Source organism: Dasypus novemcinctus, chromosome 6 (assembly GCF_030445035.2).
Source record: "Dasypus novemcinctus isolate mDasNov1 chromosome 6, mDasNov1.1.hap2, whole genome shotgun sequence".
Classification (NCBI taxonomy): domain Eukaryota; kingdom Metazoa; phylum Chordata; class Mammalia; order Cingulata; family Dasypodidae; genus Dasypus; species Dasypus novemcinctus.
The window spans coordinates 863,056-878,404 of record NC_080678.1 but is presented as its reverse complement, the minus strand read 5'-3'; the positions used below and the strand labels follow the sequence as shown (position 1 = coordinate 878,404).

Genomic DNA, 15,349 nt, shown 5'->3' with positions numbered 1-15,349 from the left:
AAAATTTTGAACCAAGAATACTCTACCCAGCTAAGGTAGCATTAAAAAATGATGGAGAGTTCAAAATCTTCACAGATAAACAAAAATTGAAAGAGTATGTCAACAAGAACCCTGCCCTTCTAGAAATACTAAAGGAGGTTCTGCAGGAAGGAAAAAAACAGGAGAGGCAGAGTTGGAGAAGAGTATAAGAGCAACAAAAAAGACAAAAAGAGAATTAAAAAAACAACAAAAAAAATATGACAAGCACAAGTCCAAAGAATATATGGCTAACATCAATAATTCCTTGAAAATAATAACAATGAATGTCAATGGATTAAACTCACCTGTCAAAAGATTCAGACTAGAAGATTGGATAAGGAAATATGACCCATCTATATGCTGTCTACAAGAAACACATCTTAGACCCAGGCATTCAAGGAGGTTGAAAGTGAATGGTTGGAAAAAAATCTTACAAGTAAACAATAACCAAATAAAGGCAGGAGCAGCTGTATTAATATCAGAAAAAATAGACTTTAAATGTGAAATGATTGTGAGAGACAAATATGGAAATTACATATTTGTGAAAGGGATAATCTTTCAAGAAGAACAAAAAATCATAAATATTTATGCTCCTAACAAGGGCACCTCCAAATACGTGAGGCAAACACTGGAAAAAGTAAGTGAAAGAATAGATGCCTCTACAATTATAGTGGGAGACTTTAATACCACTATCAACTTTGGACAGAACATCTCAAAAGAGAATCATTAAAGAAACAAAAACTTTGAACTGTGTATTAGAGGAGCTGGATCTAATAGACATATACAGATCATTACACCCAAATACAGCAGGATATACATTTTTCTAAAGTGCATATGGATCATTCTCCAAGATAGACCATATGATAGTCCACAAAGAAAGGTTCAATGCATTCAGAAAGATCGAAATCATATAAAATAATATCTCTGACCACAGTAGAGTGTAGCTGGAAATCTGCAAGGGCCAGAGGCCCAGATTTCACACAAAGATATGGAAATTAGAGAAAGAGTGGGTCAAAGAGGAAATCTCAAAAGAAATTAATAATTACCTTGAAACGAATGAATATGCTAACACAACATACCAAAATTTATGGGATGCAGCAAAAGCAGTACCGAGAGGAAATTTATAGACATAAATCCATACATCGAAAAAGAACAAAAATTGAAGAGCTAACTACATATTTTGAGGAATTAGTAAAAAAACTACAAAGAATCCCCACAGAAAGAGGAAAGAAAGAAAAAAGACAAGAGCAGAACTAAATGAAATAGAAAATAAGAAAGCACTTGAAGAGATAAACAAAACCAAGAGCTGGTTCTTTGAGAAGATCAATAAAATTGACAAACCCTTAGCTAGACTAACAACGAAAAAAACAAAGAAGATGCAAATATACAAAATAAGAAATGAGAAAGGAGATTTCACCACTGATCCCACAGAAATAAAGACTGTCATAAGAGGACACTTTGAAAAATTATTTTCCAACAAAAATGACAATTCAGAGAAAATGGACAAATTCCTAGAACCAGATAAGCAGCCTATATTGATGAAAGAAGAAATTGACAATCTCAAAAAACCAATCACAAGTAAAGAGATATAATCAGTCATTAAAAACCTCCCAACCAAGAAGAGCCCTGGGCCAGACACCTTCACAGCTGAATTTTACAAAACTAACAGAAAGAACTAACACCAAACTTGCTGAAACTCTTCCAAAAAATCAAAACAGAAGGAACATTACCTAACTCATTCTATGATGTCAACATTACCCTAGTACCAAAGCCAAACAAAGACACCACAAGAAAGGAAAATTACAGACCAATTTCTCTAATGAACAAGGACGCAAAAATCCTCAACAAAATACTTGCTAACCGTATTCAACAACACTTTAAATGAATTATACACCATGACTAAGTGGGATTCAATAGGGTATTCAAGGATAGTTCAACATAAGAAAACCAATCAATGTAATACATGATATAACAGATTGGAGGAAAAAAATCACGATTATATCTATAGATTTAGAAAAAGCATTTGACAAAATACAGCACCCTTTCATGATAAAAACACTGCAAAGGATTGGAATACAAGGAAATTTTCTGAACATGATAAAGAGTATATATGAAAATTCTACAGCCAACATCATTTACAACCATGAAATCCTTAAATCTTTCCCTCCATGATTAGGAACAAGACAAGGATGAACACTATCACTTCTTCTATTTTACACTGTCTTAGAAGTACTTGCTTGAGAACTGAGACAAGAACTAGATATTAAAGGCATTCAAATTGGAAAGGAAGAATTCAAAATTTCATTATTTGCAGATCACATGATCTCATACATAGAAAACCATGATAGGTCTACAAGAAAGCTTCTAGAACTCATAAATGAGTTTAGTAAAGTCGCAGCTTATAAGATCAATGCACAAAAATCAGTAGCATTTCTGTAAACCAATAATGAGCAAGCTCAGGAGGAAATCAAGAAACAAATACCATTTAATAGTAAATTAAAAATCAAATACCTAGGAATAAATTTAACTAAAGATGTAAAAAACTTATACACAGAGAACTACACAACATTGTTCAAGGAAATCAAAGAAGACCTAAATAAATGGGAGAATATTCCCTGTCCATGGATGAGAAGACAAAATATTAAGATGTCTATTCTACCAAAACTGATCTACACATTCAATGCAATCCCAATAAAAATCAACACAGCATTCTTTAAGGAACTAGAAAAACTAGCTAGGAAATTTATTTGGAAAGGAAAGAGGCCTCGAGTAGCCAAAGAAATATTCAAAAAGAAAAATGAAATTGGAGGAATCACACTACCTGACTTCAAAACATACTACAAAGCTACACTAGTGAAAGGAGCATGGTGTTGGCACAAGGAGAGACACACAGACAATGGAACCGAAGTGAGAGTTCTGATATAGATCCTCATATATATAGTCATACAATATTCAATAAAGCCACCAAACCCTCTCAACTGGGAGAGAATGGCCTATTCAACAAATGGTGCCTGGAGAACTGGATACCCATATGTAAAAGAATGAAAGAGGATTACCAACTCACACCTTACACAAAAATCAACTCAAGATGGATCAAAAACTTTGGAAAACAGTGTAGGGAAGCATCTACAGGAACTTTTATTGTTACAGGAAATGGCTTCATGACTTTCACACCAAAAGCACTAACAGCAAAAGAACAAATAGATAAATGGGACTTCCTAAAAATTGAAGCCTTCTGCACCTCAAAGGAGTTTGTCAAGAAAGTGAAAAGAGAGCCTACACAATGGGAGAAAATATTTCTAACCATACATCTAATAGGAGATTTATAACTTGCATATATAAAGAACTCTTATACCTCAAAAATGAAAAGACAAAAAAACCATTTAAAAAATGGGAAAAAGATTAAACAGACACTTCTCTGAAGAAGAAATACAAATGGCTAAAAAGCACAGGAAAATATATCCTCCAAATCTCTAGCAATTAGGGAAATGCAAATCAAAACTACAATGAGATACCATCTCAGTCCCATAAGATTGGCAGCTATGAAAAAACAGAAGACTAGAAATGCTGGAGAGGATGTGGAGGAAAGAAAACACTCATCCACTGCTGGTGGGAATGCAGAAGGATCCAGCCATTCTGGAGGGCAGTTTGTTTTTCAAAAAACCAGCTATAGATCTGCCATAATACCCAGCAATTCCACTGCTGGGTATATACCCAGGAGAACTGAAAACAAGGACACACAGTGATATATACACACCAATGTTCATTGCCAAAAGTTGGAATCAACTAAAATGCCCATCAACAGATGAATGGATAAATAAAATGTGGTATATACATACAATGGAATACTCAGCTTTAAGCATGAATACACTACAAACACATGTGATAATATGGATGAATCTTGAGAACCTTATGTTGAGTGAAGCAAGCCAGGCATTGAAGGACAAACACTACATGACCTCAATGATATGAAATAAGTAAACCAAGGTGCCTCAGAGAGTTAGAGCCTGAATGATAGGGTTAAAGAAAATTGGGGGGTAGAGAAAGGATATAAGCTGACACCTACATGGGTGAAATCTATGATAAGCTGGAGGAAAGTATCTGTACAAGGAAGGGATAAAATGGGGGAATAAGCTTACCTTTGTGTGGGGCTTTGTGGGACTGAGGGAGGCTTGGGATGGGAGGATGGGTAATATTGCCCAAGAAATTGGGGGGAGGGTGGGGCAACATACGAAAATAAGAGATTGCCAGGTGTTTGTTGAAAGTATAATGCTGAGAAAACCTTTTAAAAAATATAATAAGGAAGATTACCTGTTCAAGATGCTTAAAGGGGATAATCTGCTGCAGAACAGGCTCCTAGAGAGTGTGTGAGTGCTCATTTTGCCATAGTGGGTTATATCATTGGATAGAGACCTATATAATGAGAGTGAAGGTATACTGACATCCTGGGCAGGACTGATGTTCTCAAATAGAGGGAATTGTATCTCTCGAGAGAAATGGTGGCTCCCAATGCATTAGGGCAGTTAAGCATGCCAAGCCCGCAACACTGTTGCAAGTATCTCTGAACATGTCTCTTCAAGCAATGAAGATTGACTGTCGCTGTGGGCCCTAAGGGGAGTGGGAAAGAGGTATTGAATAGATGTAGTCAATGTAAGTGTGTGGGTAATAGAAGTGTTGAACAAGATTACACAAAGATGGATATAAGACATATTAAATTACACCAAAAATATATAGGGGCTGATAGACTAAAATGTAAATCATAGTGTAAAACATAACTAAAAATTTAGAAAATTGTATAGTCTAAAATATAAACCACAATGTAAACACAAATGTTACCTTGTTTGAAAGCTATTGTCTCAATATCTGTACATCAGTTTCAGTAAATATAATATGAATATGTAAAAAGATTATTGCTGTGGAAGGGAAAAGGGTTTTATGTTGGATATGTGGGAGTACTTTATATTGTATATATGAATTACTGTGATCTAAAACTTTTGTGAAGATAAGCTTAATAATTATGGAAAAAAAGGGAAACAAGAGGATGTGGACACTGAGGAAAAGACAGAAGTTGGCTTGCCAATTTGCATACAGGGCAACACTTACTGCAGTGATGGAAGGCAAAATATCAAAAACAAAGCTTTTGCATTTAAAAATTTTTGATACCCCCATTTATTTTTACCTCAATTTTTCTAAGTTAATATGTATTCTATATCTAACCTTTAAACTCATCACTATATTCCATTTTACTATTAATGGAACCTGGCAATATATTGGGTTTCATCTTTGAAGAAGTTTAGGATCATAAGGAGTTTCAACAATTGCAGGGGAGGAATACTGGTGTGGGATGTTATTGACAGGGGACACATGGTTGGCAGGGAGTTCTCCAGGACATATATCCAGGGTACATAAAAATGTTTGGATATTTTCATAGTGATTACATTAAAAACAACAACTGAGGAAGTGCTGAGTTCTAGCCAGGGGAGCTATATCATAGTCCCTAAAGGAACAGCAACAATCCCCCAAGTACAACGGCAAAGACCAAAAAAAATGAAGGTCCAACAATGAGCCCTTGATACTAACTACTATGCTTGTGAGCCTGTGCACCTGAAATAAGAACAAGGCCTAGAGCTGCAGTGTGCCTAAGAGTTACCTCCTGAGAGCCTCCGTGTTGCTCAAATGTGGCCAGTCTCAAAGCCAAACTCAGCATGTAAATGTGTTGCCTTCCCTCCGGTGTGGGACATGACTCCTGGGAATGAGCCTCCCTGGTGCCGAGGGATTACTACCAACTACCAGCTGATGATGTAACTAGAAAATGACCTTGAATGAAAGGGTCAACTCGGACCAGCAGAATATCTCAGTCTACATATAATACCAGGAGTTATAAATGCTTTTTGACCTGAAGAAAAGGGGGAAATGGAAAGGACAAATGACTTTATATGGCTATGACTCTCCAAAAAGAGCCAGGAGGTTATCAGATGGGTTGCCCTCATGCACACCTCAGCAGAGTCCCAGAGACTGGTAAAGTATATACAACCCCATGTATCTGTTCTTCTGAGGGCTACAGAGATCACAGGTTTTATGGTCATGGCAGATGGAGTTCAGTGCCATGTCAGTTGTCCCTACTTTGGAGTTTGTGTTTCTGTGTGATGGAGCTGAACTCAGATGTGATCTTTTTTCCACAAGCCTCTCCTGTTACTTTTACCGGATCTGTAGCTGTTGCTGGGGTTTAGTGTATACCCAGGGTACCTGAGTCTCTGGACTGACCATGTGATACCCAGGCCCTGAGCCTCAGCAGACTTGCAACTCCTACTCTCTGGTTTATTGGACTTACCCCACTCAGCTAACATGGAGGTGAAGAAGGTCAACCACCATACCAGGGAGCCAAGAGTGCCTACAACTGAAAGCAGGAGAATTGCATCCAGCATCCATGTGGAATTTAAGCCCCCTCTTGATATAGATGTCGAGTGGACACAACCATCCCAAGTTCCACAGGGTGGAGGAATAGAGTATGGATTAGAGTGGACTTACTGATATTCTATTCATGAACTATTGTGATTAGTAATCAAAGAAAATGTGGAATTGGTGTGGAAAAATTGGCCATGGTGGCTGTTGGGAGAAGGGAATGGTAGGAAGAGATGTGATGTGGGGGCATTTTTGGGTGTTAGAGTTGTCCTGGGTGGTGCTGCATGGACAGTTACCAGACATTGTATGTCCTCCCATGGTCCACTGGATGGACTGTGGGAGAGTGTGTGCTATGGTGTGGACCATTGACCATGAGGTGCAGCAGTACTCAGAGATGTATTCACCAAGTGCAATGAATGTCTCATGATAATGGAGGAGGTTGTTGTTATTGGGGGGAGGAGTGGGATGAAGGGGGTGGGAGTGTGTGGAGACCTCATATTTTTTGAATGTAACATTAAAAAAATAAATAAAGACAAAAAAAAAAAAGAGAGGGCTGTGATCCATTAGGGCTGATGAATGGAAATCTCTTGCTTGCAGCTATAAACTTTCTTGGTTCTTTGGTATGGAAATTGTCCATTCTCACTTTGTTAGTTGTCCTAGGTGGGTCCAATGAACTGGAGAGTAAATGTTGCAACTCCATTGAGATTCAGGGCCCAGCTGGCACAAAGACAGCCCAATTATTTAAGTCTCTTGGATGTACATCTACCAACTCTAATACTAATTATCCTTTCAAATTCAAGAACAGAAGAACCATGTGTAGGGATATCACAACTGAGTCCAACTCTATCACCTTGGGGAGCATAAATTCCAAAGTAGAGCACATTGGCAAGGCACCAAACTCCTGATCTATCTGACCTGACTATAGTGTCTGGATGTCTTCAGAGACCCAAGGAGTCCTGCTATTTGGAAAAGTAGCTACTTTGACAGTAAATGAGATCCTGAGACATGCATAATCATAACCTCTGAAATGACCGACTTTGAAGTCTCTTGGCCATATAAACTCATTTGTCTTTTACATTTTCCCCCTTTTGGTCAAGGTCTTTTTCCAAGAACATTTCTGATGTCATTGTATTTACCCAATGTGTCAATAGATAACTTACTATTTTCCATATCTGCCCACATAGGAAGTGACTTTAATTTTCAGTCCTGTTTATTACTGCATGTGACACAGCACATTACTAAGCTCTCACTTATGACTAATACACAATCATAACTCCTAGTACTTTCAAATATATGTGGGAAAAAGACTATATCTTGATAATTGAGTCATTCCTCCATCTCCCATAATCACTTCAAGTCCTGTAGCTTGAATCCATATATTCTCACATTTCATATTACTTTTACCAGAGGAGATTAACCCCATAATAACTAGGTGAATGATGTCATTTTAAAAAATCACCTCAACTTGGCACCACAATGTCTACAGTTATTCCTGCATTCATACCCATTAGTTATTCCTCCTCTCTCACTGAAGAGCCTTGTCACCTGTTTTAAGTTGAATATCTCCAAGAGAATTACAGGCTTCCCTGTTCCTTTTTGTAGTCTTTACTAGCAACTGCTCTCTCCTATCACACTCAATCACCTCATCATTTAACCTCATTGTTTCTTTTCTTTTATGAACCAAAATGCCCCTTGTGTCTATTTCATCTCTTGTGCCTGATCTCCTTTTCCTTCTTTCATAGTCAATCTACATAAGCACTTTTATGCTTTACTCACACACCTTAAAGAATGAGTTAGTAGCATGACAGTCTTCCTCTTAAGTAAATCATGCTACCATCTCCAATAAGCTCCTCATGAATAAATCCAGTTGTGTTCTTCAGTCTATAACTTGGAAGTAAAGAATTGGACCTTTTGGGAACTTTCTTTTTCCTAGACTTCTCTGACAGTTCAGTCCTGAGTATATTCCCTCTTGTGTTCTGCATGGCCATATACTCAAACAGGATTATTAGACCATCTCAAGGCTGAATTGTATGTAGCCCCCTTTCTCTACCACTTCTGTACACTATCATGACAATCACACATCTATTCAATTGCTTTAATTTACTCCACTGTTGGCTCAAAACTGAGTGTACATCTCTATTTTCATAAAGGCAAAAAATCCAACATAACTCAAAACAATAATACCACCAGGAGCCCACAAATCTAAAATAAATTCTTTTTCTAGAGCTAACTCTCTGATTAACTTAGATGTCACCCAAGGTGAATATAATCAAGATATGCCACTTTAACAAAGTATTTCCTTCAAAGTAAGTAATTTTAAGTTAGGACTTCTCCAGGCATCCAAGAATTGAATAAGAATTCATTTCTCAGAAACATTCAAACACATTCATATTAGTTATTATTTCAGCACTGAACACTATAACCACCCTTCATTTCTGTGGAAATCTCCTCTAAAAACTTCCCACATCATCCTCATGTTCTTTTAGTCTTTGTTTTGTCATTTCCTGAGAGATCTCATCACTGAACCCCAACCAGAAGTATCCTTTACCCTTCCTATAGCCTATATTAAAATTCCACTATTCCTTCAGGTCACTCATATAATTTTTCATTGTACTATTATTCATTTGTTTGTTCATATTTTGGTCTCTCTCCTCGTCTAAATGCATAAAATCCTTCCTTGAGTGATAATATATTAAAAGAGTCTCACTTTGGAAATGAGCAAATTATAAATCCAGAAATATTATATATCTACAATAACTTTACCTGACCTCAAACTGCCTTTATCCAACTGCCTGTAGTCAAAGTAAATAACACATTCTGATTAAAAAGTAAATCATTTACAAAATAAATGAGTACTCTCCCACCTGGTTAAAATTCTCTCCCTTATTCATGAGAATCCAAATGAACTGAGAATGCAAGGAACCCAAGTCTTAATGAAGCTGCTTTCATCACAAGTGTAGTTCAGAGCTTCTTTCTCTCTAAAAAAAACAGCACTTTGATGACAAACTCTTTTTTAATGTAGTTGTAACAGCATCATTCCTATAATTGAAAAGACAAAATTAGATTAATACAGATGTTAGTCAAGATAAATCTACTCAATGCACACTTTGTGTCATTCACTTCCTTCTAAAACTCTCAAAACCAACCTTTCTGCTTCTTCAAAGATATGTCACACTTTTATGGATTTTGGTTGTCCCAGGAAAGTACTCTAAAGCACCTATAGCAAAAAGTTTCTTATTAATCTGTATATCTAAGAGGAATGGAAATCTACCAATATTTTCTGAGTCACCCTTGTGACTATATTTGTGCTGAAGAAACAAGGAAAATTTTTATTGTTCTAGAGTGTGTATACTTTACTATCAAGCACACACTGATTGCATAAGGCAGACATCCACAATTTTCTTCCACCAAAAAGGATGAACTCTGTACTCTTACCAACCCTGCTTTCCATCAAAAGGAAATTCAGTGAACAGTTATAACAGGGGTTCTTAACCATTTTTGTTCCAAGGACCCCTTTGCCAGTCAGGTGAACAATATGGACCCCTACTCAGAATGTAGCAGCACATAATTTTATGACACAACATCAGCATATCTTTAAATTAAAATTTTCAATTCAAATTCACAGAGCCCCTGAAAACCTGCTCCTGAAATCTCCACAGACCCTGGTTTAGAGCCCCTGACCTACAGTGATTTCATCATGCTCTGGAAGCAAAGAGGGTTCCTCACATCTGGTATGCCAGTTGAAAATTGTGAACAAGTAAGTTATCTCCTTTCTGCCATTTTATTCCCATATGCAGTTACTTTACTAAAATAAAGGTTTACACAAAAAGGACTGAGTGTGAATGTTTTTAAAATGCACTTGCATATTTTCATGCAAAAACAGCCAGTAGTAAAACAGGCATAATTATAAACTTAAATTAATGCTGTCTAAATTAACTGAAGAACCTAGCCTTTACAGGGCCCAAATTTTACCTTAGGCCCTCTGTTTATTCATAGCATTTATTTTAGGAAATTCAAATTCTCCCCATATGAAATTTTTCCTGGTAGACCTATCTCTGGGAATAAATTGAGAACATTGTTGCACAATGACATGACCCAATTTGTAAATCCTTAATGCATTATGCCAAAGATTACCTTCAACAAATGAAGGACACTTTTCCTATCCCATATGACAGACACTCCATTAATCATAATCTGACACCAGGATAATGGATCTACTGAAAATGACACATACAAATACAGCCCTAGATCCTGATTAAAAGGAACTATGCCAAGTATTCCTAACTTCTGGTAATACAAATTTATTACAGGGTGTTGAGCCATGGGTCCACTTTACTCAACAAAAAAATGTTCTACCAGAGTCCTGGACTAATTTTGGAGAGTTAAAAATCCAACTAGCCAGGAAGGGAAGTAGACAATGTCACAAAGTAGACTACTTATTCCCAAGGTAACAGATCAAATGCTAGCATAAACAAGTCCTCGCATAGACTCTACCTTACAAACACTCATAATGTATAAAATCTTTATATTTCATTATGCTTTGCCCTTGCACTGGCTTGGAAAGACAATGTCATTGTCTGTTTCTACAAGGACTTTTCAAAGGAATGTAACATTATAGACCGTTTGAATTGTCACCATAAACCCTGATATATGCACATTGCAAGGGACTCCACAGTTCTACCCATAACAAATTTCTTTTTTATCCCAAATGGTTCAGTCTCTTCAGATCAAATTGCACAATCTGGTTCATATCAAATGTGAATACTAGACCCAAGCCTTCTTTATTCTGCTTTAAAATTTCTTGGACCTGGAACCTTGTTACCAAGAATTAAGAACTAGCTTAAATTTATGATTATTGAATCATTATACAGATGTTTTTTCCCCTTATTTTTTCACTATATTATAGAATAGTCCAAAGCTAATACCTGAAATTACTGAAACTGGCTAGGTCAACCTCACCTTTCTTTATGGTTATTTCAAATGAGGCACACCCTTGTGTACATATACTATCGTGATGGTTATTACAGTCTGATCTTACTTTTGTTTATGGTTATTTGAAAAATAGGTTTGTGTATATTTACTATCGTGATTATAACCACTCCACCCTCCCCTGTTTGAAACCATAAAAACCTTAAACTCCTCAAAATCAAGGAGGAGGATTTTTGGGCCCTTGCTAGACCAGTGATCTCATTGCTTGCCTAGCAAACTTTCTCACTTGGAAACCCAGTGTTTCAGGAATTGTTCTTTAAAGTGCATTGGAAGGAAAGTACCCATTTTTGCTCAGTGTAAACCACATAATAGACACAACTGATTGAGAAAATTATAAAGATATCACAGAAGAATTCAGAAAACTTGCCATAATAGTCCACATACTTCCACAAACTACAAGTTATATTAACAATGCATGTCCACTTTCAGGTTTAAGTTACTGGATCTGCAAAATATTCACAATACAAATAAATTCTGGTAAGCTTTTCATTTATAGTCTCAATAAGACAGACCCTTGGACACTAAGGACAAATGATAGTATTCCTACTAATAAATCTACAAACAACATCACATTGACTGTGTTTACATTGTTCTGCCAGGCAATAATTTAAAATTTTTTTTTCTAAGATTTTATCTATTCATTTCCCTCCCACCCCATTGCCTTGTATTCACTGTCTGCTCTCTGTGTGTTCTTCTATGTCTGCTTGTCTTCTCTTTAGGTGGCACTGGGAATTGATCCTGGGACCTTCCAGAAGAGAGATATGCTCAAACTCTTGTGCAACCTCAGCTCCCTGGTCTGCTGCATCTCTTATTGTCTCTCCTCTGTGCCTTTTCTGTTGCATCATCTTGCTGGGCCAGCTCTCTGTATAGGCCAGCTCTCAGCTCTCCACTCAGGCCAGCTCACCATTATGGCCAGCTTGCCTTTCAACAGGCAGCCCTGGGAATCAAACCCTGGACCTCCTTTATGGTAGTTGGGAGCCTGATCGCTTCAGCCACATCCATTCTCTCAGTCAATATTTTTATTTTGGAAATGTTATCAGATAGTTGACTGGGTTGTAAATTATCTTTATAGTTGATAAAATGCCTGGGCAATAAGCATTTGGTCACCTCACAGTCCTTTAGGAATTCATAATAAATCTGAAACTTCTCATTGGGCTACTGCCCACAAGCTACAGTCTCAGGGGAAAGAGAATTTATCCAAGGAGGTAATGATTCTAGGTTTGGTTCTTTGGGCAGATTGCTGCTATCTTGGCTTAGGGCTAAGACAAATGAGAACAGGATTAGACTTAAAATAGGAGAAATTACTGAATCTACTGCTAAAGCTATAGCTGCACAACAAGTCATTAGATTTGTTACTATACTTGTTATTTATTAGCTGCACAAGGAGGCACTTTTGTCATTGCCAACACCACCTGTTGTATTTGGGTACATACTTCTGTGGAGGTTGAGGTAAAAGTGAATGAAATAATTAAATGCGCTACATGATTTAAACAGGTAAGGCCTTCCTTTTGATCACTTTGATTTCATTTGGGTCAAAACATGGGAACTGGGCTTAGGCATATACTATGAGGTGGGCATTTGGACCTTTTATCACTCATAGTATTCATTATAATCTCCCTGGTGGACTGTTTTTCCCAAAGATTTGAATGTAGGTCACCAACCACTTGTGACCCAGCAAATGATTTATGTCTGGGATGATCTAAAAATTATGATCATGTTAAAACTGACATAATGACCATCTATGAGCCCAACATGAAAACAACTAGCAAATATTACCCCAAGGCCTTAGGCAGTAAATGAAACGGGTTCAACACCTTAAATTTTTATCACAACTCTCAATGGCTGACAGCCACATCAAACTGAGGTGAGGTAAATAAATTACACAGACCCTAGATGGAGACCTTTATGCTAAGCCCTACATCAGCAAACTGAAGCTTAACTTAATTCCTATCTCTTATAAGCGCTCCTTTCCCCAGTACAAGAAACATAACAGCTTGCCATAACTTGCCCGTTTTTCCTCTCTTCCTTCTTCAGGAATCTTCATCTGTTCTCTTTGTTTCTGTGTAGAATTTTGTCCCCTGCTCCTATGATTTGTTTAAAGTCTCTTCCTCACTCAATTCCCCTGTTATAGACTAGCGATATCAACCAGACTCAGACTCTGAATAAAGTTCCAATTGAGAGCTTTATTAGCCACATGGGGACTGCCTTGTCCTACACAGAAGGGAGAGCAGCCCTGAGTCACGGGGAGAGTTTGCTTATATAGGCTTTTAGGTTCAGGGCGGGGGGCAATAGCTCAGCATGCAAGCACATACAGAAGCAGGTGTTTGCGGTTAATCAAGCGCTGGGAATTCTATCAGGGGAGACAAGCGGTCGGGGAGTTCTTGTTATTTACAAGGGTCTGGGTAGGTGGTCTTTTGGCAGGGGCTGATGACACTTTCTACAGGAGCAGACCTTGAGATAAGGTTTTACAGTTGAGCAAGCTAGTTACAGAAGTGAGATATAGGCAGTTAGGGGGCTGTGGAATTTTTCTCTCAGGTGGGGGTGGTCACAGGCTCCTACTTCTCCACACCCCATTTTCCTTACACTTTTCATTTCTGGAACTCTCCAGTCCAGCAGGTTTTCAGTTTAATCCTCCCTCTCCATTTTTCTCTGTGAGGCTTTTCTGCCTAAAGTTTCTTCCCTGCTAGGTTATCCTGCCTCAGAGAGTCATTGCAGAAAGGTGGGACCCTCGGAAAGGTCCATTCTGCATTTAGGGAATTCAACCCGAACAAACTGGATGTAGTGATGGCACTGCTCAACCACAGCCAATCTGAGATTTTATTCCCTACCCCCCCCCCCAAAATGGGGGCCCTTTTGCTTCCAGCACCCCGCAGCAAATTGTTTTCAGCACTGGGTCTCTGTGCCTGGATGCACACAGGGCCCCAACTCACTGCTGTTAGTTCCTCAAAAACCTCTTTCCCCAGTGAGAGGGGTCCAGGCTGCTTGCTGCAGAACCCAGAAGCTTTGCAGGGCCCCCACTGAGAGGGAAGCAAAGAGGACCAGTTGGTCCTGGATAGAAGTTTCCTACCTGATACTTTTCTTTCTTCATTTCGGCATTCGTGGAGCCCCTCTCCAGTCTTTACCATTTTGTGGAGATGTTTTCAGGGTATGGCTTCCGGCGCTGGTTGATGACGTCACCCCGCCACCACTGATTTTTTTTTTTTTTCCCCAAGAGTTACCAGAGATTGAACTCAGTATAAGGGTAAGTCCACTTTGGGGAAATAGAAATAGAACTACATTAAGAAATAGGAATTGCAAGTGCCTGCAGATAAATAAATACCTCAGGGCTGCCACTAAGGAGAGTGCCAAAAAATAACCTTGCCTGCAGATAAATAAATACCTTAGGGCTACCGCCGAGGAGAGTGCCAATAAATAATATGAGACTGCTCACAAGAAGAGTTTTTTTTTTTAAATAGATACGCTATCTTCAGCTAACCGCAGTGTTCTGCTTCTGTGCCTGCTTGCTTGCTTGCTTATTAGTAGATGCCCCCTTCCTAAAAAGCTATAAAACCACCCCTTCCCTGAGACTCGGGGCTGCTCTCTCCCCTCTGCATAGGGCAAGGCAGTCGCCGCGCAGCTAATAAAGCTCTCAATTGTAATTTTATTCAAAGTCTGAGTCTGGTCAATATCGCTGGTCTATAACATCAGGACAGCTTATATGGGAAGCAAGACCTCACCCACCAAGTTACATCCACTCTCCAATGAGAGTTGGTTTAGATTTTAGTTTTTTATTTTGTTTTTAGAAGGTAACAGGGATTGAATCCAGGACCTCATACATGGGAAGCAGGAAACCAACCACTTGAGCTACATCTACTCCCTCATTGATTTTTTCTAACTTTATCTCTACTTCAAAAAATAAAATAAAATACAAAGGCGGCTTAACAAATTATGGAAACATTAA

General features: G+C 38.1%; 1 protein-coding gene across 1 annotated transcript in view; it reads right to left on the bottom strand.

Annotated features, from left to right (window-relative positions):
• The window catches only part of LOC101431103 (zinc finger protein 709-like), a 31,828-nt gene extending 17,235 nt beyond the window's left edge, over positions 1-14,593 (bottom strand). The window contains exons 1-2 of the mRNA XM_023589341.3: positions 14,477-14,593; positions 9,285-9,459 (exon numbers count right to left, since the gene is read on the bottom strand). The gene's annotated coding sequence lies outside the window, so the exon portion shown is untranslated. The remainder of the gene's footprint in view (positions 1-9,284; positions 9,460-14,476) is intronic.
• Between the last annotated feature and the right edge of the window lie 756 nt (positions 14,594-15,349).